Source organism: Oxyura jamaicensis, chromosome 11, assembly GCF_011077185.1.
Source record: "Oxyura jamaicensis isolate SHBP4307 breed ruddy duck chromosome 11, BPBGC_Ojam_1.0, whole genome shotgun sequence".
In the NCBI taxonomy this organism is placed as follows: Eukaryota; Metazoa; Chordata; class Aves; order Anseriformes; family Anatidae; genus Oxyura; species Oxyura jamaicensis.
In genome coordinates, this window is record NC_048903.1 from 15838600 (window position 1) to 15864726 (window position 26127).

At 40.5% G+C, this 26127-nt stretch overlaps 1 long non-coding RNA gene across 2 annotated transcripts in view; it reads right to left on the minus strand.

Annotated features, from left to right (window-relative positions):
* LOC118172505 overlaps positions 1 to 26127 on the minus strand; it is a 169214-nt gene that overhangs the window by 63181 nt on the left and 79906 nt on the right. For both annotated transcript variants that reach the window (XR_004753736.1, XR_004753737.1), the window contains exon 3: positions 10958 to 11036. This is a non-coding gene — a long non-coding RNA (uncharacterized LOC118172505). The remainder of the gene's footprint in view (positions 1 to 10957; positions 11037 to 26127) is intronic.

Genomic DNA, 26127 nt, shown 5'->3' on the forward strand with positions numbered 1-26127 from the left:
AAACACAAACATTAGGCAGGAATATACCAACATGCCACTAAATAAAAATAATCCTTAGAGCTTACACAGAGCTTTTTGACTCTACAAAGCAAACATTAACCAATTAGTTAAAGCTAAAACACAAGTGTTAAGGTCAGCTATGCACTAAGCTGCTGCACTGGAAATCTGAACTAAGTCCACAGAATTAAATCACAGCACTTTGGATTTTCGGTAGCACCGCTCACAGCAGAGTGTGGCCAACTGATGAAATGCAAAAGTTGCAGTAAACTTTCAGGTGCCACTCTGTGTGTGCACGTACACGCCATGTGCCACTCGAGCATGGTTACTGGGCTGCTGACATTTTTTCCAGGAACATTCAGATATCCAGGAAGATTTTTCCACTGCCTTGCCATTACTGAATTTTACAGTGAATAATACTTCTGGGGTTTGAAAGCCTCCACACACACACACACACACAAATCTTAAGTAAATACTGATGCCTTTGGAGTATCCACTGCATCATCCCCACTCCCTGCAGCAGCTCTTTGGAGCAAGCAATTTCTGTTAAGCTCAAAGCTTAGTGGAGCTAGGAAAAAAAAACCTCAAAAGCATCTTACTGAACTGTGAAGTTTCCAGCTCTAAAACAAACACGCTTCTATCTCTTTAAATCTGCTTCCTCATAACCACAAACATGTATGTTTTTCATAAAGCTCTGGAAATTGTACTGGACCCAAGGGAAGGTACCAAGTGGAAACCCTGATACCTTGAGATTAGAACTCTACTAGTCCTGAGGTACAATGTGCTGTTTGTAACAATTATAATAATACACCTGTACTACCATTGTCAGTGCGGAGTAGCCACATGGGGTCTCATTAGTATTGTATTAGGACTGCATGGGGAAACGGATAATGGCCCATAATGAAAAATGCCAAATTTTCTATATAATAAAAATGAACTTGATTAATGAAAATCACTTTCAGGGAAAGAGTTACAGCGTTGTTAGAAATAAAAAATGATGTATTAATCCGACACTCTTACAGATGGTCCCAACCTCCTGACAACTGCTATTCATTTGAGATGCTATTAGCATGCATAATTATGCTAATTAAGTTGTAATTAAGCACCAATTCTTCAGAGGGCTTTTTTTGTCTATCATTTAATACAACTCAGCTTCAAAGAGTGCTTAAAGCTTTACACAGTGTTTCATGAGAAAGGGGTTCCCAAGTTTCTTAGTAAAGATTTAGCAGCTGAGCTATGGAACAGGGCCTGTAATCTTTGTTTTGGTTAAAGGGAAACCAGTAAATTGAAGCAGGGTCTGCCAATTGTTGATAAAATAATTAACACTTTCTGCTAAAATAGCACAGTTCATACTAGGACAATTATGAAAAGGAGAAAAATGGTATAATTATCAATGGAGCCAACACCAGTGGCCTATTATGGCTGCTACCCCCTAATTTGAAAAAAATATATAATTCATTGAAAAGTAGATTCCCGTAAATAATAATAATGGTCCTGATTCAGATAGTCTTACTTGTATCGTATAACGTCCCTCATTCCAAGACTACTCCTGCAGGCTTCATTTAAATAACAGAACAAATTGCATGAGCTCAATTTAAACTGATCTGAAAAATCAATTTCATTAAACCAGGGCCAATCTCAGTGTGAACACTCCTGCTTCATTTTAACTTACACCTGTTTCCAATTGATCCAGGACTTGATCCAGCAAAGGAGCTGAGATAAAGCCACTCGTATTTCAGGATTTCTACTGTTTTAATGCAACTTTCCTGTTTAAAATAGGAGCTAAGGGTGTCAAAACCAGATGCAAAAATAATAATCCTTTTTGACAGTTCCTTTCTAGTATTTCTACTCAAACATTTATTAAAATGAGAGAAATCTCTTAAAACAGGCAGAAACCCAAACCTCTGTTTGCAATTGCTGGCAAATCCTTTCCTCCCTTTTGGAACAGGACTGGGCAGCATTGTGAAAGCCATATTCATACAAGTCCCCTTCTCCCTTTTTTGAGCACAGTAGATCTCTACTCCTATTTGGGCAAAACCCTACTGTCACATTAAGTCAAAGGAAGATTTTTATTTTTAACTGATTCAGCTGATTTCTCGTCTTGTGAGCAGAGCTGAAATGGCAAACAGCTTCTTTTAAAAAAAAGACTCGTGATAAAAAATTAAACTATGTACTGTACGTGCAAGTTGACACTGTCAGCATCCAGGCTTGGCCAATTTCCTGGGACCCAAACATTTGGCTCGAATCCTCAGCCCACAGGACCACAGATTTTTGCTTTCCCTTTACTACAGACCCCATCCCAAATATTAAATACACTGCCAATAAAACCTAGATCAACATGGTATTATTTGCCTCACGTGGAACGCTAAGTGACATATATATATCTAAAAGTATATAAATATTTTTTAAAAGTAAATGGGGAACATGCACTGTAAAATCAAAAGTCTCTACACTAATCTTTGGATAAACACAACTGGTTGTTGTTAAGAAAATGGCCCAGAGGGGATTAGCTAAAATACTGGTATGCTGCTGACAACTTGGCTGCCTCTTTTTTATTATTTTTTTTAAATATTCTTATTTAGTGCTCTATTGTATCATCTGCTGTGATTTCAGATTGGTCTTTACTTCTCAGTTAGTTCAAGTTCTCCAGCACTGGCTGGGTCGTTTGGCTCAGATTGCAATTAAAGATGTAAAAGCAGAAAAGCTCACTTCTCCTTCTGACTGGGATGGTTTTAACCTGTGGGGTCCTCAGGAATGAGAAAGCAAATTGGAGGCAGAGGATGTCACTTTTTGTCTCAAAACAAACAATGAAATTTGGAAAGCAGGCCAGACTGCTTTGAACACAACTGATAAATTCCACGGAGCCAGATGCCCACTAGAAATCCCTTGAACAATGTCTGGAGCCAGATTATCAGATTCCTGCCTGAACGAGCACATAAGCAAAATGTCCGCGATTTCTACATGTATTTTTCCATTCCTAAACAAGCAATCTTTGTCGGGTATACACAGACTGAACCTTGTTGCAAGTTGCTACAAACACAGTTTCACATTTGTTAACATCTAACATCAGGGCCCTGTGTGCTTGCTTTTGTTCAACAGCAAATGTATGTACTTCAAATGACTATAGGCAAATGTATTGAAACAACAGAAAACATGCGTGTTGGGCATTTTGGCCCTGATTATTCAGTATTTTGTTAAACAAAATCAAACACCAGTGACTCACCCTATGCTAAATATAAAGCTGGGCACAGTGAAGTAATTATTTCCTCTGCAACCCCACATTTGGTGTGCTCCAAGTATCTCCCACCAGAAGACATGACTACAATTTTTGGTGTGATGATAGAAGCCATTGCATGGTAGGAAATCCAGCGCCAGTACCCTTCAAAGACTTTTTGCTGCTGGAAAAAAAATAAATAAATAAATAAATAAATAAAAAATAAATAAAAAAAAAATCTCAGAATCTGTCCCAAAATGTTTTGCATGTCCAGCCACAGTCCCATTTTCCTGGATTTGCACTGGTGGCACTGACTTTCCACAGGTCATTTACATAGCAGTCTGATCTATATCGAGGAGGACATGCAGGATTTCCTGTGCTCTCCTCATTGCTCTGAAATGCACTATGACCAGCTGATGCACTTTGGCAGGAACCTGGCTGTACAGGTCTCAGTCTCAGGCAGTGCTTCCTCCAAGGACTGCCTGGCCCTAGATTGAAAGCCACCTGGAGCTCAGGCAGTCAGGAACAATATTTTGGGTGAAAGCAGTTAACTCGCATTCTCCCGAGATCCCCTTCCCTCAGGACTTTCAAAATCATTTTATCAAGTCAAAAGCTCAAATCGAAGTGACCTCACCTTGAAGAGGACCGAAGCACCTTGCAGTAGTGAAACACTCAACAGGGCTGCCAAGCAATCCAGGGGGAATTCTCTGTTCTAGGGACAGTGCTGGTTTCTGCACCTCACTGCTTAGCTGGGTATCGACTGAAACACACACTTCCACACTGCTGGGCTCTTGTCCCAAGTTCTTGTCCCTCCTACTCTATATAAATTTTCCCAATGCAGGTATTTTAGCAAATCTTACCAAGGTGGCTAAATGGAATATAGCAGAGCATGTTTGAAAGCTTTTAACCTAAAATAACTTTGTGCGTTTGTTTCTAGTCCGCCGTATTTCAGCTACATTGAAAACTATCCAAACTCCAAGAAGCTAGTCTGAAGACGACAAATGCAAGTTGCGCTTTCAATACAGATTGTATTAAAAGGAGTCATGTGTTCCCTGAATGTCAACCAACCATTGAGTATTGGCAAAAAGCAATTTCTTTAATAGCAACGTTAATTGAAATACCATTGAAAGCTGATTTCTATTGCACAATCAAAATTAGTGGCTTTATCTGAAAAATCCAATTGGCATTGAAAAAGGTTGCTAGCTGATCATAAAATGATGAGAAGAGTGGTGGCTGGATGAGTACAATCACGGACAGGGAAGCAGAACTCTCCAGTTCTGTCACTACATGACTTTGAGAAGCAAAGGCCCTCTACAATACATTAAGGATTTTGAGACTTGGGGTGAACTGGTAAACATGAATATTCTCTACTCCAAGACGATGGTAGCTATACTGGAGTCAGTAAGGAGCTTTTAAAAATGTTAGAAAACCAGGGAAGATTTTAGATTCCCAAGCACCAGGAAAGCATATCTCAAAAATTCTGCAATCCCAGTGAAGAAAAAGTAGCAGACTCATAACTGCACATAACGAACTACTTTCTCTTCCTTTTCTTTTTTGGTAAGTATAGTATCTGTTTCTAGTATTATCCCTACAATTCAAACATTATCTATGTTCCTCTGATTCTACTTTAAGAATTTCCAAAGCAAGATCAACAAGACTGGTATGAATTCACAGTTTGTAACGAAATCTGTAACTAACAGGTATTTTTCTTGCAGGATTTTGTTTGCACATGTGAAAATGGAATCTCTAAAGAGGGCCTGATCCAAACCCCAAAGTCAGTGGTAGTTTTTCCATTTCTCTCACCAGGGTTTACATTAGGCTTATAGTGTCCATTTGTTCCTGGTTTAGGAAGGACCAAAAACTCTTGATTCACTGTAGACGTTTGACCTCCAGACTCATCACAAAACTAATGGTATAAAAAAACACTCTTTAAGTGACTGAACTCGGGGCGGGAAGAGCACGTGCCTGATGATTTCCCCAGAGATTGTTAGAGTCCAAAATTCAGGTCCAAGTCTAACTCCTATCTGAAAAGAAATAGAAATGGGATCCCATGTAATCTGTTTACTCTTCCTCCTTCTCTGATAGAAAATGAGAATGTGACTCAGTTGGCTTTCTTTGAAGAAGAAACAGAAGACAATCCAGAAGCTGCTTTCCTCCCACCCCCAGTGCAAGAAAAACAGTGAGAAATTATCTTTTTTTTTTGTAGCAAGCTCAAAAAACACCACCGTCTGTATGGAATGTGACACGTGCAAATCAGACCTCAACAGCAGTAAACCGTTAAAAGGAGGAAATAAAGGAATGCGAGCTGAGAGGAGCGATGGTAGGTATTCCTACCCCAACCTCTGGCCCCATGCAGTAGAAACCCAGAGTGATTAAAAGTGATTAGATTTTATAAACAAAATAATGGGACACTTCTTAGTGACTCATTTTGGGGTTGCCAGATTCATGCAGAAGACACATGGGATTGCTTTTCAAGAATAAACGCTGCTGTCCCTCTACCCTCATAGTGACACTTGGCTCCTCCTGGGAGAGATTTTTTTCCAGTGATTCACAAACTGCGTTTATCATGAAACACAGAATAGGTGACATTAATATTCACTTTGAGCAAAACAACAGCTCTGATGTTTTGTTCTTCGTTCCTACCACTGTTCAATAAGATTAACACTCATCCACTGGAAAGTACGTTCATAGTAAAGCCAAAATGAATTTTACTCTGCAGAGCAATATGCCCTGAATACAAATAAAGCCCTTGCATTTTTTTGATTAATGTTATTTCATGCTCCCAGCACACTGGGACAGTACCACATGAGAAACTGGGAAAGTCCCAGTAAAACTAGAACATATGGTTACCATAAATAATAGAAATATACACAGTGGACAGAAAAATAGCTTCACAGGAATTGCACACAGAAAAAATGCTTTTCCCAACACCTTTCTAGGACAGTTTTCCTCGAGGGCACTTTCTACAAAAGCAACCAGTCTACTCTTAAGTTTCCAAAGCAACGGTGTTCCTTCCATCTCTTCTGATAGACTGGATTTATGAGCTTCCTGCATATCATCATTCCACTGCTGGTTTCTCCCATCAGTGCCTTACGACTTCAGCAGTCACCAAGTATCTGAACAATCCTCAGACAAGAAGCTGGATACCTGCTTTGTTCAGGTGCTGGCTGGACTGCGCGCAGCCAGATTTTTATGGTACCAAATGAAATACCTTCAGAGGATCCCTTCAGTTCCCTCATGGCTCGCTGAGAGCAGCAGTTGTGCACTGCTAATGGATAGGAGGATCATTTTCACAGTTTGCAGTCAGAAAGCTCTCTTGACAAGAGTGAGCTCTGAGAGTCAGGATTACGAATCCTGAAGTTGCTCATTTACCTTTTTTGTCTGATACTGAGCTACTTACAAACTACAACTTCAGTCTGTTCGTCAATACAAGGTCAATGAGAAATTTCGCAAATGACCACAACTTATTTTAACTGAATTTCAATGGTTTTAACATGTCAAATACATGTATTTCTCTTCACTGAATAAGATAATAACTTGCTGGTATCCTGCTTCCTTTTTAAAAGATATTCCTCATATCTACTTATCCTTATTTTCTAATTAATCGCTGCTGGTAAAGCATGTTACAATCCTTGGATAAGTAGTCCTAGATAAAGAACAAAATATTTGGTTCCCTTTTTTGGAAGATCATCCAAACAATTAGAACTCTTAGCCATACAAAGGCATAGCAGCTCCACTAAGTGTCCAAAGCAGACAGACACCCGGTTTCTTATTTTCCTCAGTTATATTTGCACACCAAATAGGAAAAAGAAACCACATTAAACACTGCCAAGGGATCCTGACAACGAATAGGATCCATGCAGAAAGCTCCTAACCATTCCTGTCACTTGACTCAAATTTAACAGATTAAAAAAAATAAAATGAAAAGAAAAAGAAAGAAAAAGAAAGAAGAAACCTCTACCCTTCCCTTCCTAGTCACTCCTTCAAGGAAAATCCCGAAGCCAGGATAACGTTTGCACAGGGTTTTAGTTACAGTTAATGTATAAGCCAACAATGTTTACTCAATATTATATAGGCTTTGCAACACACTACGGCAGTAAATTAGCTTGATATATTAGCTCTGTGCTGAGAAAATGAGACTGTCTCTGAGATCTGTAAAGCACTGCAAGTATTTCCCTTATGGTACAAAGATGAGTTCAGGTCACAGCAATAAAATCTAGGCCAACGTGCTGTGCTGCACACAGAAGAAAAACAAGCTCCAAGATCCCTGCTGCCCTCACGTACACATGTGGAAAACATCCACTGACCACCACAGTGGCAACACTTGCCAACCATAAGGATTATTTTTTTCCCCTTCCCTTTACCTCTCCTTTTCACCCTGCTACCTCCTCCGAGACAGTTCTCTATGGAGGACAACAGCTGTACCATGCCTGGTCTTTCTCTTCCTTCCAATTTTCCCTACAGATAAATTTCTTTTGAAATACAAAATAAAACTAAAAATCAGTCTGTGATGGGGAAGGAGGATAAAGAAGAGTAAGATCATTTCAGGCATTTCCTATTTTCATGGCTGTATCTTTCTACATCAAGTAGTTCAATTCTCACTTAAACAGCACGATGAGGCTGAGAAATCAGGGCTGTTCTGTAGGTTTCTGATGCAAATACAAATATCCTGGTACCTGCTCTGTGTGCCAGTTGCCTGCTACAGGGCTATCTTCCAGAAGGAACCTGGTCACTGAGCTTTGCTAGCTATGCTGTTAGGGTCAACAGATAACCTTAAAAGAGCAAACAGTGTTTGCCAGAGGCTATGTTAAATGTTGCTCAGATTCATTGCCATTAAATCTCTTGTTATTCTAAACACAGGAAGGACTGGTGTCATAATCCGTGGTTTGTATGTGCCCTGGGTCAAAGTTTTGCAGTGGAATTGGTGTCCAACCACATGCTAATGGCTCTTTACAAATGGTTTTTCACAAAGGGAGTCTCAGCTAAAGAGCAGACTTCCATTTTTTTTATTTACCAGCAGAGACTTAGCCAGACCTCCCCTAGAAGGACAGCCAGGGAGCCTCTGGGACAAACCTCTTGCCTCTGTCCCCTCCACTTCCTAGGCAAGGATGGCAGACTCAGAGGGACCAGCAGCAGTCATTTCTACAGGTGGTTAAACTGGCTCGGCATTTGTTCTGACAAAATAATGACTAGGCCTTGGGCTTCTTTAAGGCTATAGATGAAACTGGGATTTGGTAATCCAGAATACTAAAACAGCAGAAGTCGTAAAGCTACTCAGGAATTTGTTTTCTGTTCCTCTGTACACTTATCTGCAGTATGGGAAAACAACATTTCCTTGGTACTCAAGAATGCTAAGAAGTTTAAAACAGCAGTATTTGTAAAGTGCTTTGAATTACTGAGTAGAAGGTATTCTGCAACAGCCAAGTACTCTCAGCAAAGCTACAATTTATGTCGCTGTTTGTGACCCTTGTGTTACCTTCCTTTCTTATGCTTGTGGTTTGTCATTCAGGTAGAAAGTGATGAATGAAGGAACAGCTAGCTGTTCATTTAAAATCCAAGACCTTGGACTGAACAGTCACTTATCTCTACAGTTTAACCAGAAGAAAGAAAACATTATAACCAAATTAAACACAGGTCATGTGAGTCTCACTATTGTAAAATGATAACAGAACAAACAAAAGAGATATCGGGAAGGACATACAAGCACTACAGCTTCCAAAGAAGTAAACTACACATTTTGCCAAGCTGACATCTTTTCTATTGGTGGACAATCTCTGATACTGCCGTAACTAAGTACAGAATAAAACTGTTTGACTGCCGACTTGAGAATCTTTAACTGCTTCTGCAAATCAGATGGTATAAATCCACACTAAAACGTGGGGTAGGTGAATTCTGCATTCGGAAGTTAATGAGAGCTTTGTTACGTTCTGAAGTACTGTATACATTATCTCACAAGCCTAGTGTCCTGAGGGGAAAAAAGTGTGTGCAATGAAGGTATTAAGACTACCACTCAAACGTACCACTTTTACAATGACGCTGCTACCTTCAGCAAAAGCATATAATGTTTTGATTGTATCATCTTGAAAGTTATTGTTAGCAAGGTTGTAATAGCTGCTATTTGACTACAGGACTCAAAATGAGTACTTGCTGAACAAACAAATACTGCTGGATTCCTCCACACTCATGTCTCATGAACTTGTAAATACTGGCACAGTATTATCCAGGTACAGCAATTTCACTGACGTTTGCTTAGAGATTTAAATAGGTGATGAACCATTGAGGTCAAAAGGATCTTTCTTTTTGCCCATACTTTAAATCACATTTTAAACTTACAACATTTTACATTTGATTTAAACTTACTCACTCCCTGCCTGTAAGCTCTACATACTTAATTCATCTATTGAAAAATATTTCAGTGTGATTTCTTGCAAAGCTGATGTTTCAGCGTGAATATCAGGGCGGGCTCAGTATGGACATTTTTAAAATGGGAAAGACAAAAATAGTTTCTTACTACAAAAAGTAAGAAGTGTGGAGCTGAAAACAAAACAGTAGAAAATAAAGCATTTTGGCTTGGTTTATAATTTTCTAGTGAAAAGTATATTCAAAAAAATGTCTCCATTGCTGAAAATACATTGTTATCAAAGAACTCGGTATTTAATGAAACAATAGGGCCATGGTCAGTTAGCACAGGTTAGATATGCTGTCTTATTACTCCTGAAGTCCAGGGTAATTCATTGTCTTTCCATTATTCACATCTGGTACATTTATGATAGGAATTCTGGGAGGTTTTGGAAACTGCAGACAATTGTGACAATCAGTGCAAGGCCAGGATTTTGTGGGTGCAGCTTTGGGGCCAACTGAAGTCAATGACTGCTAGGGCCACTCTTCAAATGAATAGTTTTGAGAACAGAAGTTGAGATGACTATGACTCGGGTCAGAGTATTAGATTCATGTGGATCTTGTTAATGACAGCAGATAAGTCTTGGTGGCTAAAACTGAAACCCTGTGTTGTCAGATCTTAATAGCATATGAAACAGTTTCATCTTGCACTATAATCTGGGACACCATTCTTTTCATAGTCTGACCCTGAGCAGAACTCTCTTTTTGGTACTATTTGTACACCTGTCCTGGTAAAAATTTATTGCCTAGTCATTATTTTAAACCATCAGCACTGCTCAGTGAGAGGGTTTAAACCTATTAGCACAATATAAATAGTACCAGTGCTAACAGCCTCCTATCTTTCTCATCAGTAGAGAGGATATCAGATCTACTGTTTAAAACAAATGGGGGTTATAAGGGAAAAATAAGCTCCTGCCCTAGACCAGGGCTTAAATGCCTAAGCAAATAAATTTAGAGCTCAAGGAGGAGACAGAGAGGGGTGATTAGAACATTTGCTAAACATCCTAGAAATGGTCATCTGAAACTGCACTGAAGGTTGTATTTTTTCCTGACAAGGCTTACCATGACAGCATTAAGAAGCTAGTAGGTGTCGAGTATGCTCCCTTAAAGAGCATGCATGTTTGGGAATTATAAATTGACCTTAACCAAGTCTTCCTCACAACTTGCAGTGTAAAGGTTGGTAAACTTACCTTCTCCATTCAAAGCTGCTAGGGAAATCTCACTGAATACTAGTACAAAGCCAAAAATGCATTCCAAAATATGAGCTGTGACAATTGAAATATAACGCCTTCAAGTAAATTTGCAACCATAAAAAAAAACAGTAAGCAGAAGAAATGAAGAACTTACCCTTTTCTTGCAGTTCTGCAGAGTTTGGCATTTCAGTTCACTCGATCACACCACATTACTTGGTCCATAGAATTTGTCTCTGTAAAGAAATATACATGCTCCTCAATTTATTGCACTCCAACTTGTCAAAAACATATGCAAAGGATAGTTTTATACAAAATTGCTCACTGGCACAGGAGTGAAGTAAGACTTCTCAAATGTTGCAGTTGCCATTCACTTTTGGAATTAATACAGATGGAACGGTGACAGTAAATTCTCACTTGTGTTTTCATGTGTATTATCTTCCTATGAAAACAAGCCCTAGCCTAACTCTTGCTTTAAAGGGCACCACAAATGTCCACACAGGACATTAGTGGGAAATACTCTGCCTTCACTCTTCAAATTACCTTGCTAACTTCTTTATACAGGAAAATCAAAGGAATGACCTTCTTAGTGATATGTATAGAAGGTCTGGATAGACTAGGTAGAATTCTGCACTTCTTGAAATTAAAGGCAGAATTGCTACAGACATCATTGAGTGCCCAACAGCCCTTCTTTTGCTAACAAGAGAATTAATCTCTTTAGGATCAAAACAAATAAAATGCTCTGCTCTTATTCAAGTTGACCAGACTGGAAAATGTTCAGCAGGCTCTGGACATTCTGGCTCATCCCAAAGTACCATCCTCCTCAACCGCTTTTTCAGTTGTAGAGAATCCTCACACACAACTCCAGTTAGCATCCCTAGAGATTTCTTATTATGTACTTAGGAATAAATTGATCTTCACTCATTAAATGCTAGGATACAGGAATATACACATTTATTGTTTGTTTTTCTCTAAGCTGTACACATCTACTGGGAAAGCTTTTATTTCACTTGCATGCAAGCAGGCCAGTTAGATAGTCCCAGGTTAGTACTCGGGATCCTGTGCTCACATCTGCTCTCTGCAGTCTCGATGAAACCTGAATAACAGTCCAGACCTTGAAGAGAAAATCTGATTGCCCATTTTATATCTTTCACGTGCAGCTACCATGACAAGTGTAAGTCAAGTGGTACAGATTTTAACACCTAGCTCACTGTGGCTTTGGAGAGTGTAAAATGATGTACATCACCATTAACTGCAACATAGCTGGACATACTTGGTGTTTCCCATTTATATTGCAATAGTATCTGCAGGCCTCCCTCCAGCTCTGACACTAACCTGACGTATTTTAGGTAGATTTTACTGGAAATAGTTTTCCATTTCCTTAATGTCTCTTCTATTCTATAGTTACTTTGAAGTGTTCATAAAAAATGGGATTTAGAAAATACTGATATTATCATGCAATCATATAATGATTCGCTGGTTCTAAATGACATTTTCCTTGACTATATAAATAACAATAATAATTTATCAAATGACTGTTGCTCCCATACTTACAACTAATTTTACTTATAGCATTCAGTGCAAGCTTCAGTTATCACTTTTTTGTTTGTTTTAAATCTATTTTTATCTGTTTTATGTACTTTATTTAAATATACAATCTAAGTCATTCTACCAAAGACTATATTTGAAAAGGCAGATACTGCAAGGGCAAAGGCCACTGAAAAAAGTACATTAAGTTTAATGTCCTTTTCAGGGGACCTGCTTAATTAAAAATGGCCTTTGTTACACAAGGTTGCATAAAATATCATTTCAATGGAGTACTTGGGGAAACTTTCCCTGACAGTGACAGCGCTGCCAAAATCTAATTAGAGATTCATCTAGTCGTATATATCAATGTTATTGTCTGTCAGGCAGCCACAATGTATCATGCTTAAGTGGATTTTTAACTGTCTAAATCAGTCTGTCTAAACAACATAAAATAGGAAACAAATCAAAAGACCAGTTAAAATCATAAAAGTGACACGTATTTATTATAAAATATCATTTGTTGTATTAATCGGTTTAATAGCAGGGAGATGGAGCCAGGTGTGTCAGAGCAGTAATTTTCTGCACAAGATGATGTTTGTGCTGAAATAGGAGACAACACTCTTCAGCCTTTGTAAGAGGACTCAATAGACCTTGCTGCATTTCATCAACATCCAGCACAGTTTTAGGGGCAGTAGCTGTCAGAGTACTGAGCCTTCAATGTACTTGAAAATGTGGCCTTAAAAACCAGCCTGTATGCATTACAATGCCACGCAGACTTCAACTCAGCCACGGTGCAGCCTCTCCCAGGTGAAAGCCAAGTGCTGGATCTCTTCAAGAACCTTTGTGTGTAGCTGCATGTATATCCTGCCATCAGCACAGCTGGTGCAGGACCATTTAGGAATAGTGCCCTCATTTTAATTATTTTTATTCTTGACTTTCCAATCTGTATCTAATTTTTCCTTTTTGCAGTCATGCTTTAATCACCCTCTCAGCCGCTCAAAAAGTAATCACGTTCTTCTGTGGCACACTGGACAGAACCAGATTTACCAAACTACTATAATTGCTACAGAAACACAGAATTAGGGGGTACTAAGTACCCCTGAGGGTCGAAGCAAAGAGTCTCTGTGACATGGGACTTCTGTTCTTTAATGTGCCATTGACTTGTTGGCAACTTCCATACAGACAGCTGATAGGAGTACCTGCATTGCCTCAGCTGCTATGGCCACAGCAAATCACTCTAGGCTCCTTTTGGGTAAGCTGAGCAGTTATTTCTGAGAGGAAAGCTGGACATGAGAGCTTGCTCTAGGAGTCAGTCTGAACAGCATGGCTGCAGGCCATCCCTCCTTCTGCCCAGGTCACCAACACCCCTCCAGCAGGCCTTGCACTTTGAGCCTGTCTGCAGACCCTTTGCACACCCTCACACACCCCCTCAGAGCCAAGCCCTGAAAACCCCTCGCCAGACTCTGCAAGATGGAAAGCAGCCATTAGAAGAACTTTTCCTAGCTGAGACCAGAAAAAACCTCTATGGGAGATTCACAGAATCACCTAGGTTAGAAAAGACCTTCAAGATCATCAAGTTCCACCACCAACCTGACTTACCAAGCCCCCACCCCGGCCCTTTTACCCAGCAGAGATGAAGCCACTGACAGAAGAGCTGACAGAGATGGGGATGGACTTCCTGACACCGCTCAGTGGCCTTGTACGTAGGAGAGGAGAATTAGGGGCACCAGCTCCCAGCTGGGGCTGCTGACCCTGTCCCTGGGAAGGGAGCAGAGCACTGGCCAGAAGGCCGGGCCTGGCACTGCTCCCCTCTACTCCAACCACCCCAAGGGGCACTTTTTTTCTCCCTCCTGGCAACATTTTTCCCCACCCCTATTGTTGTGCCCCATTCTTTGTTCATTTCACTCAGCCAGGAGGCTGGAGGCCACTTTTACATTATACTATGCACGATGCAGATTTCATCTATGCCTACAACACCTTCACAGCACTACATTATGTCTGAATAATCTTCTGCCACAGATATGTTGCTGACAGAACTATTTTTTTACCCTCTCTCTTTTTATAACCAAGGATTAAAAATTGAAAAGTTTCAATATTGAATGCTTTTAACAAGGGGATGGCTTACGTACCCATCAGGCAGACGAGCTTCATGACCAGCCCTGCTGCTAGTCTAAGGAAGGGCTGATTTATGTTGAATATAGACCAAAAATACCATTGACTTAGACGTGAAGATCATCTGTGGGAGAAAGTCATGCTCAAACTAGCACCTACCCTCCCGTGTAGGTAGGCTGCCAGTCACTGACACAGCGGTTTACTCGAACAGTCACAGCAAGGAAGGACTTGGTTCCTGGAACTGAAGACTAAGTGGTTATCGTGGCTGAAAGGCCTGTATTTTAAAGGAACACATTCATTCTTATGCAATGACATGTCATGAATTTTGCATGAGGCGTAGCACTTGGTGTCAGAAATTATATCAGCTCCAGCTAGGGGGACAATGATACATATGTTTGTACAAAACACATAATATGTTTTATTTAAAGTGTGCCATAAATATTTTTGCCCTGAAGCAGAGTTTAAAATGAGTTCCGTAAGGTGTCATAACAAAATGTATGTTCAGAAAGTAGAAAGAGGTGCATCTATTCCTAAATGTCTAACTTCATGTGAAAAAACTGCTGGATATTCACTGATAAAGCTGCCACTCCACTCTGAGACGGCTGATACTAATAGTAAAGAATACAAGGCCACGTTTTCTGCCATGGCTCACAATTTATGCATCAAACCTTTTCTCCCTCAAGAGCCTGAAGAAAGCAGTACAATGAGAAAAGCAGCAAATCATACTACAGGTTATAGATGCATGGCATTCTGTGCTATCCACTGTGAGAAAAACTATTTAGTAGGCTGGCCTACAAAGAAAGAAGGTGGCAGCAGCACCATGGCAGGCCCCTCATGTTGTTTGCCAGGGTCACTGTACCTGGGCCAGAACCAGACCAAGCAGCGTCTCAATAGGACTTGTCCTTGTAGCAATGCATCTCTCCTCGGTTCACTGCTGTCTTCAAGTACCTATTGTAATTGTATTTATGTCCTTACTCAAGCAGATAATGGAGAATGTGGATCCTGGAATTGCTCTCGATTATGGGACACAGCACATCAGGCCAGCTTGTGGAGCTGTGTCATCACTGTAGATTTGTTCAGCAGAAATAATTAAAAAGAATAATTCTGCCTCTGGGACATCGCATCCACTTACAGTCCTTAGGTATCTCAAGGTAGATCACTGATTGAGCAAGGAGACTGTGTTGCTTTCTTCAGCTCTGGCATGAGATTTGCATTTGTATGTATGTACACACAGAAGTACACACACAAATGAGGAAAGCAGGAAACAAAGCCAAAATAGCTCAAGGCAGCTTGCCATTTGAGTTGCACTCCATTTAACACTAAGTCACTCTTAATAAATCAGAATTGTCTGTCTCCTTTCTCCAAGAAACAGTTTTAAATGATTCCAAAATCCTAATTCAGTAACTAACCCTGAACCAGCAAACTGCACGAGGCAGTCTGAGCACTTTTTAATCACTAAGAAAAATGAAAATTAACACTGAATGTACAAAAGCAAAATAACTCCACAAGAGGATGTTACAGAGATAATATTTGGGAAACATTAGCATGTTCAGTCATAAACGAAGCCAGGCATAAAACTGTGGCCAACCATTTCTTTTTAGGTGTCCATTTTGCAGCATGTAGGCTCAGGTTTCACAAACGGATCAAAATCAGTGAGAGCCACAGTCCTCATGCCAGGGATCTCAGCCCTCCTCTGTCACTGAGGGAGGTCTGGATGCCACTTCAGGTTTAGAGCTACCAAAACAGCACCAGACATCAGTGATATAGCTAAAACGCTATATATGTGCTTGTGTTTTCTATTAATGAAAGGCTTTGAAGCCCTCTCATTTTATACCTGTCATCAGCCTATTTGGCTGAGTTATAATTACCTAGTTAGATAGCCATTAGAAACTGAAGAATTTTGTTCACAGTAATTTAGATTTGTGCAAATGCCATCATCAGGAGTGAAAATTGTTTCTGGTAGGCAGGAGGTTGGGTTTAGACCTGTTGTCCTGGACAGAAGAGCGTATGAAGCCACTGATGTCAGCTGTGACTGCAATTTACATTAAGCAAAATTACAAGAAAAAACAAAACTGGAAAAAAAAAAAAAAGTACAAAAATGTCAGCAAAAGGCTGACGAGGTCATCATGTTCCAAGATCAGTCTGAAAGCAAGACCTTATTACAGGTACTAGAGGCACTGAATCAAAAGCCGCTCATCCTTGCCCGAGAGAAAATCATGGGAACACACAACAGGGTATGGTAGATTTCTCCTGTTTGATAGTAAGAGATTCAGTTTTTAAAGCAAAGGAGATCCTAGAAAGAAGGGACACTCCTCCATTTTGACATGCAGCATTTCCATTGATTCTGAACCATCTTCTATTTAATCGATGTCAGTCTTTCCACTGACCTCGATAGAGGTTGGACTGGACCCACAGGGGAATCAATCCCATGGGTAGTAAAATAAATGAAGGTGATGGATTTCTTCATGAGCTAGTCACCAATAGAATTAAGCCAGTCAAATAGAATCAGATAATGATTTAAAATTCAAAATGAAATCTTCTTTCTCCCTAGCCCACACTTGCCATACTCGCATATGCAGACATTACAGATCTGAGCCAGCCTCATTCAGTGCAAGAAATCTAAATACTTCAGCCCCTGTATTTTAGTGCTAGCTAAGCCAGCAACACTTGTTCTAGGTGGAGACTAACTGAATAAAATAAATATTCGCATTGCTGGGAATTGGAGCCTGGATAAGTCTTAAAAAAAAAAAAAAAAAAAAAAAAAAAAAAAAAATGTATTTTTATTTTTGATGTGCAACCTAATTAGACCAGAGCATCTTTAATTAAGTGTGTCAGCCCCAGTGGAAGCCACAGAGTTCAACGCTAATAAAGCTGATAAGGTTTTTATTTTTCAGACTTAGTTTATTTAATGCCTCATCCATGTTAAGCCAATCTGTAACATATGGGCAGTTCTCCCACTATGGATTTATCGTTTGGGTGTTTCTTTTTGTGAATTAATGCAATCAAACTCCTGCCAGTGTTAATTATTTTTCTCCAAGAGCAAATCCCAGAATTGAAAACACACACACACCTGCTATTTGCGGCATAAGCCACAGCATAACAGCTGAAAAGTAATTTCAAAAATGCTAGGAGAACACGGAATGTTTCTGGATTGAATAGATTTGGAAAAAATTCAAGAAAGTACTATTTATATTTCTGGCTTTGTAAGACAATCAGCAGAAGTGCAACAATACCTAAGTCTATATCCATGTAGAATGGAACAATTAACTTCAGTCTTTAAAGATCTCTCCTTTACAATTTCTTTATGTAAAACGAGAAGGTGGGAGGAAAGCTAAGTAATTATTGGAACAAGTTTTAAAGTAATATGCCAAATTATTTATGCTTTAGGAAGCAAAAACCAAAGCTTTCTTTTGAAAAAGTATACTTTGGTTCCATCACAAGTACCAGAACTTGAAGACTAATCACTAGTGAAACTGTAGGGCTTATGTTATGCATCTCTGTAGTCTGTACTCACTTCCTTCAAATCTGTGAAAGGAGCTTCCAGCAGTACACCTCTGGGCAATGCCGTGGTGGTCCTGGATGCTCACACAGGATTGACAGCTCTTTGAGATTTCTCTTCTTCCCATCTAAGCCATAAGACTGGGAACATTAAGTCCTAAATCTGAAACATGATTTCACTGTGTTTGGACTTCAACAAAGCCACTGATCATTTTCATGGCTCATTTGTGCAGATTAATTGCTTAATAGCTGTGCAGTGTTTTGGAGGTGGAAAATACTAACTACTGCTCTCTATCCTGATAATCCTCTGCTGCAGTCTCATCCTCTCAGGTCTGGGCTCTCCATCACTATTTTAAATCTCTTCTGTTCCATACTTCCTCCCCTTGCAAGCAAACTAATTACTATCATATATAACAAAGGAAACATCCCTTTATTGGGGGAGGTGAAGTAACGGGACTACTCCTTTCCAACTTTTTGCATCAGTTGATTACTGGAGCTACAGAACACTGACTGCAGAATTGTTCTTTACGTTCTCAAGGCATATTAGTAATGCTGCTATCACAGACACAAAACTGTTCATTGCAGTACTTGCACACTGCTCGTTGCAACCCTTGCAAAACGTCATTGATTCCTACTTCTTGCACAGTTCCTGTAAATCATGGACCAAGTAATGCCAGCCCTATCTTCCCGTATCTCCTGCACTGAGCAGGTGCTATCTGCACGGAAAGCCATCCCTGAACTAGCCTGTAGGCTCTCATAGTCTAACTTAAATTCCTTCTTAAATTTCCTTTCAGCAAAACCACAGGACCCTATTCTTCGTGATCACTGCATGCTTTTACTGAGGCAATTCACTACCTCTCTGCCTTCCCAACTACTCATTCATACATGGCTAACTTCGTTTGGACATCTCACCTGTCGTATAAGGTCTTGACTGAAATGTAAGTTCCTCATAGCAGGGACCTTGTTCCTGTAGGTGTAGACAGAACACCCCCTCCACCCTCCTGGAGCTGTAAAACAACAAACCTCTTTCCTAGAAAGGGTTACAGTGAACTTCACAAGTCTGGTTTTTGGGACACTGCCGGTTCCTGAAGTTTTGTGAAGCCATATGGGAGTTCACTGCCCTTCTCCACCCTTTCAACAATCTACTGCAGGCACCAAAAGGAAGCACTGACCCACAACATGGCAGCTATTTATTTAGGTTTGCTGCTGTTAGCAGTGGTTCTCTATTTTCCCCTTTCATGCTATGACAGCCTGTCAATAAAACAAGTAGTTCAAACATCTATTTAAACCCAGGTCTGTCCACTGATATTTTATGGAAGGCCCAGTGCAACCTCCAAAACTGATTTCTGTCATTGCTGCGAGAAGCACAGCATCCTTGTACTTAAAATTCTTTTCGACTTATTCAGCTGCTGGTCTTCAGAGCACTTTGCACCTGCTCTCTTTACTTAAATTGCAGAGCTCCCAGAGGAAGAGAAAAAATGTCTTGTTTTCAGACCCAAACAGGATCTCATCTCAGATGTATATTCCATCTTTAACTCTTCCCTCCTAGGTTTTGCACCTGCCTGGACAAGGCAAGCTCATAAACCTAGCTGTAGATCTCAGATGGAAATGCATTTTTTCCCCGAAGTAATTCTGTTAACTCTTTCAGTGGTTGACAACAGAAACCTTATTTCTAGGCGTATCCAGCAAGAGCTGCTGTTACAAGTGACAGCTGCAGAGACTCGCTATCCTCTGAGCCTCGGATTCCCTGCAAGAAAGAGCCCATACTCCCTGGCACTGTTTTAACAGCAGGAATATTACTACACCTCTTATTATTCATCTAAGGGATTCTGAAGCAAAGCAGCTGAAGAAATACGTGCAAACACAAGGTTAGAAAAACAGAATACGGAGAGCATGACCGCTGTCTTAAACTGTGGTTTAACTGTTTCCATGACCTTTGCAATCTCCCTTTGGAGTCCTGCTTTTTACAGTCCGAAGATAATGGGAAAATAGGAACTGTTTTATTTTGCTCTGCCATTTTTTACCACTAAGATGAGAATGTTATTCTAGAAATTGTCTTTTAGAGGTTCTGATTAGCTAAGTAATGACACTAAAAGCTGATACATATGCCTTTATATATTTAAGGCTGTCTTAATATTAAAGCATTGTTTATACTTTCATTGTACATTTTTTTGAAAACATGTTCTGGACAATTTAATGATTATGTTGCAATTTCAAAGTAATTCGAGGAATGAGGATAAAAAGTTCCACTGAAGGACAGCAAGAGCTACACTCCCAAATTTACACATTTTAAAAGCATTCCCTCAAAGCTTCTGAAAACCAGTGAACATGAAAACTCACAAGCATGTAATAGTACCTGTCCCTTCTGAACCACGTAGGAGATCTTTCAAGAATCCAACCACAAATCACCCAGACAACGTTCTTGGGAAGTTCATTTTTAAAACTCTCAATCTTGCATGTCTGGCCTGTTCCCTCCCAGCCTTGCAGAGACATGAAGGTATGCCTGAAGCCCACTAAAACATAAATTTCCTACAGAGGCTCCATAGCTCTAAGCAACACAGGGAGCTGGAAATCTCTGAAAAACAAGGAATTAACAAGAGTTACCACACATCTGAGACTTACTTTCCTCCAGTATGAAGGAGAGAGCAAAACAAAACCCTGAAGAAGTATCTCACAAATTCAAGCCCAATATTAAAACAAAACAAAACACAGCAATAAAAAAAATAATAATAAAAAAAAAAGGAAAGAAAGAATAATCCGCTTGGAAAAACTAGTCCAATTGGCAAAGTACCCCATAGGGAGAGGGTTTTTTTATCACTGGCTGCAATAGGCATGGGCTTCTCTTATTCTCAGGACCTGAGAATACTTCATTGTGCACACAGTTATAACTTTTAGGGATTCTTTTAATTAAAATAATCAAATTAAGATTTTTCTAACAACAAATCACATAAGTCAGTACTGATATTACTCAACGAACAGGCAGGAAGATGGAATAAAGTACACATACACAAAGGACATTCCCAAGGACCCCCATATCTGTTGGGGGATTATGCTCCCAGGACAATTTTTAAAGCTTTAGCTCCTGCAGCCCTGATCCAGCTAAGAATTTCGGCTTTCATTTACCAGTGAAATGTTTCTAACCTGAATGGTTTGAGGTGAAATCTTAAAAATACAAAATATACTGAATTTCACAATTCTTATGGTTACTCTGACTAAGGCGGAGAGCGGCCACCAGAGCAGAGCAGACTCTCCCGTAACCACCCCTCTCTGCCCCTTCCTATCCACCCAGCCGTGCTTTGCAGAGGGCAGCCGAGTGAGATCAGGAAGCCATTTAAGCCCCCACTTGCTCCTCTGATTTTCTGCCCTCCACATGCAAGCCACAGAATCCTTGCAGTAACAGAAGGGAAGGAGGGCACTTGAGCTTTTGCAAGATGAAGAGCTCCCAGATGTGCTTTTTCGGTTTGCTGCGTAGCCCAGCTCAAGAAACACCACCGGTCTCACGCAGGGACCTCACAGCTCATGTGTGCAAGGGAGAAAGCCAAACTAAACACAGCCCCGAAACGTACACAAGTGCGCAGGGCGAAATGATGGGGCCTGTCAAAGCCCTCAGCAGACTTCCAGCTGTCTGTGGAAACCCTGAAATGGAGCACATCTAGAGGAAAATGCAAAACTGTTCCTAAGCTCATCATTCTCCTGGAAACAGGGATCCAGACAGCTGTTTAACAGCACGCTGGGCTTCCTCCTATGGCCTCGCTGCCCAATATGCTTCTGAGCATTGCAGGACTTTGTTGTTGTTGTTCCAAAATGAAAGGCTGCTATTCACCAGATGGGCTGAGCCAGAGGAGTCCCTCAAAGCCTGAAAAAAGTCCTATTTTGTATGACATATGAAGAAGTGTCTGAGTACTGAGGTCTCCTGGGCTGGGTTGGACCTCTGAGACCTTGATCTCAGCACAGGAGGTTCTGAGATCTCATTTCTTGGCACTCTACCACAGCTGGAGTCAGACAAAGCCTACCTCTACCTACATCACACTCCGAGAGTTATCCATCCATTAATCAAAAAAAATAGGATGTGGCTGTTGGCAGTGTTTGTTTACTTGCCCAAGAGTGCCCTGTAGTTATTTGTTTTCCCAGCACACTCCAATTTCCTCTTCTGCATACACTATGTCACGCTTTCTGTTCCGTGGCCATGTGTTTGGGTTTCCTATGTGCTCACGCTGACAGCCCACTGCCTGCCAGTTAAGAATCACATCGGTTACGAGATGCTGTTCATCTAACATTAGTCCTTCCATTAGTGTGGACAGTTCAAACTGGGCAAAATGCACATCTCATGCATAATTTAACGGACTTCATACAGTCAGTCAAAACCCGTTAGCACAACAGCATCAAAAAGCCCAGATGATTTCTTTGGAGAGCCGTCACTGGGAGATACCAAAACCAAGGAAATTGCTCCCAAAGATCGGTAGCTGTCTCCACACCCAGCAGCAAGAAGTGGGTTGCTCGTGACCTTTGCCTAAACTCACCTGAGATGTGCACCAATACCCTGTAAAGTTTTTCTGGACCAAAAAGCCACCCTCCTCCTTCATCAAAATCTCTTGCTTTTCCTTCAGATATGTAAATATCTCCAGGGCCTTTTGCTTTTGATCCCAATGGTTTGTATCTGGCTGAGACAGAACATCAAACTCCTCAGGGGAGAGCCTTTTGCTTTATGACACATTTTTGCTCGTTTGTTTAAAGAAAGCTCAAAGAAAACTTGAACACAGCCTAATAACCCATACAAACAAATGTACCAAAACCAGAATTCCATGTAGTTTTCTCCTCCTAAATGAGAGCTGCAACAGGCAATCAGCAAAACTGAGCAGTGGTATTGTTTATTGGCTTACCTGAATCGGTATCTCCATCGGTTTTATGTGAAAACTGCTTATATTTGACAGAGACTGGCAGAGCAGTATAGCATCCTAAGACCGAGGCTTTCACATCTGTATCCTGCTACAGATGGCACCCAAAAGATGGGGCTCCAGGAGAGCTGCCTGCTGCTGGAGTCGCAGTGTTACCAAAACTACAATTGCCTCCAACCACTCGTTAGGTTTTCTAGACTGCTCCATCTGATTTCTTGCATTTTCACAAGTTTATTAGGTCTCCTTACACATTGAGGCCGCTATTGGCTGCCTGATTGTAAAAAGCTCAAGTACCTTTTGGTAAAGCAAAGGGAGTACAGAGCAGGAATGTCTGACCTTTATCTGGGATGATTCATGTACTGTGGCCCAATTCTTTTTTCCGCTTTCCTAAATTAGTAATTCAAAAAAGGTGGGTTGGTCACCATTCGATCCCCTTACTGCTCCTGGGAGGTGACCCAAATATAGCAGGAGGAAATTACTGATAGAATGTGACACAAAGGTGTAATTTCACCACTTGCCATTGACTTACCACATTTATCATACCCACTTCTCCATTTCACAGATGTTCCTATAAATCTCCCTGTGCTGCTTGTGTGAAGCTGCACAGAATTAGGATCCACCACATCCTTTCCTCCTCACCCCCTTCCACTAGGTTTTACCCTCTGCCATCCTATCAAGTGTTGCTTTGACTTTAGGTACTGCTCCAGCCCGTTTTCCCTCTAGGAGGAGGCTCCTCGTCAAGGCAGAGGCGTGACTGGGGCAGAGGTGTGCCGCACGTCCTGCCTGTGAACTGGGTTTGTCACACAGGCAGCAGCACATCACCACTTCAGCTTCCCCTGCCATGAAGCACGACATGCTACACACTGGCAAACACCACAGGGGTTGGGAATTACCTGCAGCAGGTGAACAGGGACACAGCGACCAGAAATGTCATGAGTCAGGAGCCTTCGTGGATCCCTATCAGTTGGAGAAGTTTTTCCAAATGCTCTCGACAAATTCCAGGTAATTCCTGACTGGAAGTGGCAGAGAACGTGGCAGGCCTCAGAATGTGACTTCAGCACAGAAACTGCTTGCAATGCTCCTGAGAAGCGCCTGAATAACATTACCCTCGCTCATTCCCTGCCTGTTTCCACTATCTGCTTTCTCTCTCTAAGCAAAGCACTCATCTCAGTGTCTCAGTCATCTCTGTTAAACAGAGACAACAGATCTACCTTGTTCGGAAGGCGTTTTTAGACCCTTAGGAAAAAGCTCTAGGTGAGATCTGAGTGTTAGAGAAAGACCTGCTACATAAATTTAAAAATCAAATAAACATGAGTTGCCATGCCAAATAAAATAAAATAAAATAAAATAATCAGGACAGTTCAATTTCTGAGTTCAAGCTCTATGATAGAACAAAAGATGACCAATTATCTGACAACAGGAAAAAGGAAAAGATAGCAGTTTCAATAGTGCAAATGATATTAGAAAATGACAGCAGAGCATGTCACAAGCTAAAGGAGGTCAAGAGAGAAAAGAAACAGCTGTGATCTATAAGCAAATGGTAGGAGTTGGGATGCATAATGTATAAATACATGTAATATACTGTGTGCATTCACAGCGCATAGATTTTTTTCCCTTATTTAAATTGCTTTACAATAAGGCAATATTCTTCTCACCCATCCATGGAGAAGGTTCATAAGGCTAATGTGAGTGATCGCTTATGAGACCACAGGCCTCAACTTTAAATGAATGTGACTTAGATAATGATTTCTCTCCAGCTTCAAAGTCAAGGCTCTTCAAAACAGCCAGCAGAAACCGTACAATAGATCTGTTTTGAAGACAGAAAACAAGAATCACTGTTCATGCACTTTTTTTTCGCAGTCTCCCAGCTGCCAGACCCATTCATACGAACAATGTTTGAAGTAAACTACCAGCCCCAGATCAAGTACACTTGATGTCAAAAGTGACTGACTGAGGCAGACAAGTAATGCTTGGTGCCTGAACTCTGGAGTCACAGAGGGGTTTGAAAAAGATGAACTGGAATGGTGGTGGATGAAAAAAACATGAGCCTTCCTTCCTGAAGCCATCAAATGTCTCTGGAATCCTTGGGATCGATATTTCTTCACAGATATGTGAAGATGGACCACAGAAACCTGTCCCCAGCAAATAAAAGTCCTCGTAGGAAATGTATAGTCGTCCTCTTCTGGTCCTAGCTAGGTCTTGGCACCCTTTAGTTAATCTACAAGAATTCCAACAGTTTTACAGGATTTTTTGTGGACCAAGCAAGTCAACATGAATATAGGATCACAGAAGTTGGTCAGAAAGAAATGCAGCTTAGGAAGAAAGTATTTTGATTACACAATGGTCAAGGAAGCTTTTGTATCAATTTACAACAACTTTCTGCAAGCTGTGCAGCAAAACCAAGAATGTTCCTGAGCCAGGTAAATGCTTCGATTTCTACCTAGAGTACTTTCTAGAGAAAGGAAATTACTCTGAAGAAACAGGTCCTTTGACTCTAGGTAGTAGCCCTGGATGGGAATCCTGCCCAAGAATGTTAGACATTATAACAAGAAATTACAAGCACTTTGTCTTCTGAATGACTTATTATGCTCCATGAAAGCAGTGAAACACTCATGCTCTCTGTCCCAGACACTCTAGAGCAGGATGTTTTATTGAAATGGTGCTACGGTGTTTTCCTTCCGTGATTTATAACCTTGCATATCCCCACAAGTACAGAAGGACACTGAAAATACACAGGCAGTCTTCAGTTTAATAAAAAACAGATACTATTTCAGCTCACTGTATTACCTGAACAATCTCCATCTTAAGAACGACAATGAAATCATGGGAAGGCACCAGGCAGCCCCCTGCAACCAGAGGATTAGGTGACCATCTCAAATATTTTTTCAGATCTCCCCACAATCTTGCAACAGGCTGCCACAACTTGGACTCAATTAGATAAATATCACTGAAGCTTTGATTTAAACTCATCTGTGACCCACGATTAGACCACCAGATAAACATTAAACCAAAAGACACGTCTTTCTTGTGTAGCTCAGAAGTATCAAAACAAAAGGCAAGAACTAGAGAGACTGTCTGTATAGGAACTGAATGTGATGGGTTACAAGAGGAAAAAGACATTACTTTAAATGCTACTTACAGTAAGCGTTGTCAAACATTTGAAATCTTTTTTATCCCAAAGAAAATCTACCTTAAGAGGGTATGCTATGAATATTATTCTTATTTTTATGAATATAAATGAAATATCACATTCCCAAATTTGGGGGAACAAAGAAGTTAAAGCAGAAGTAAATTC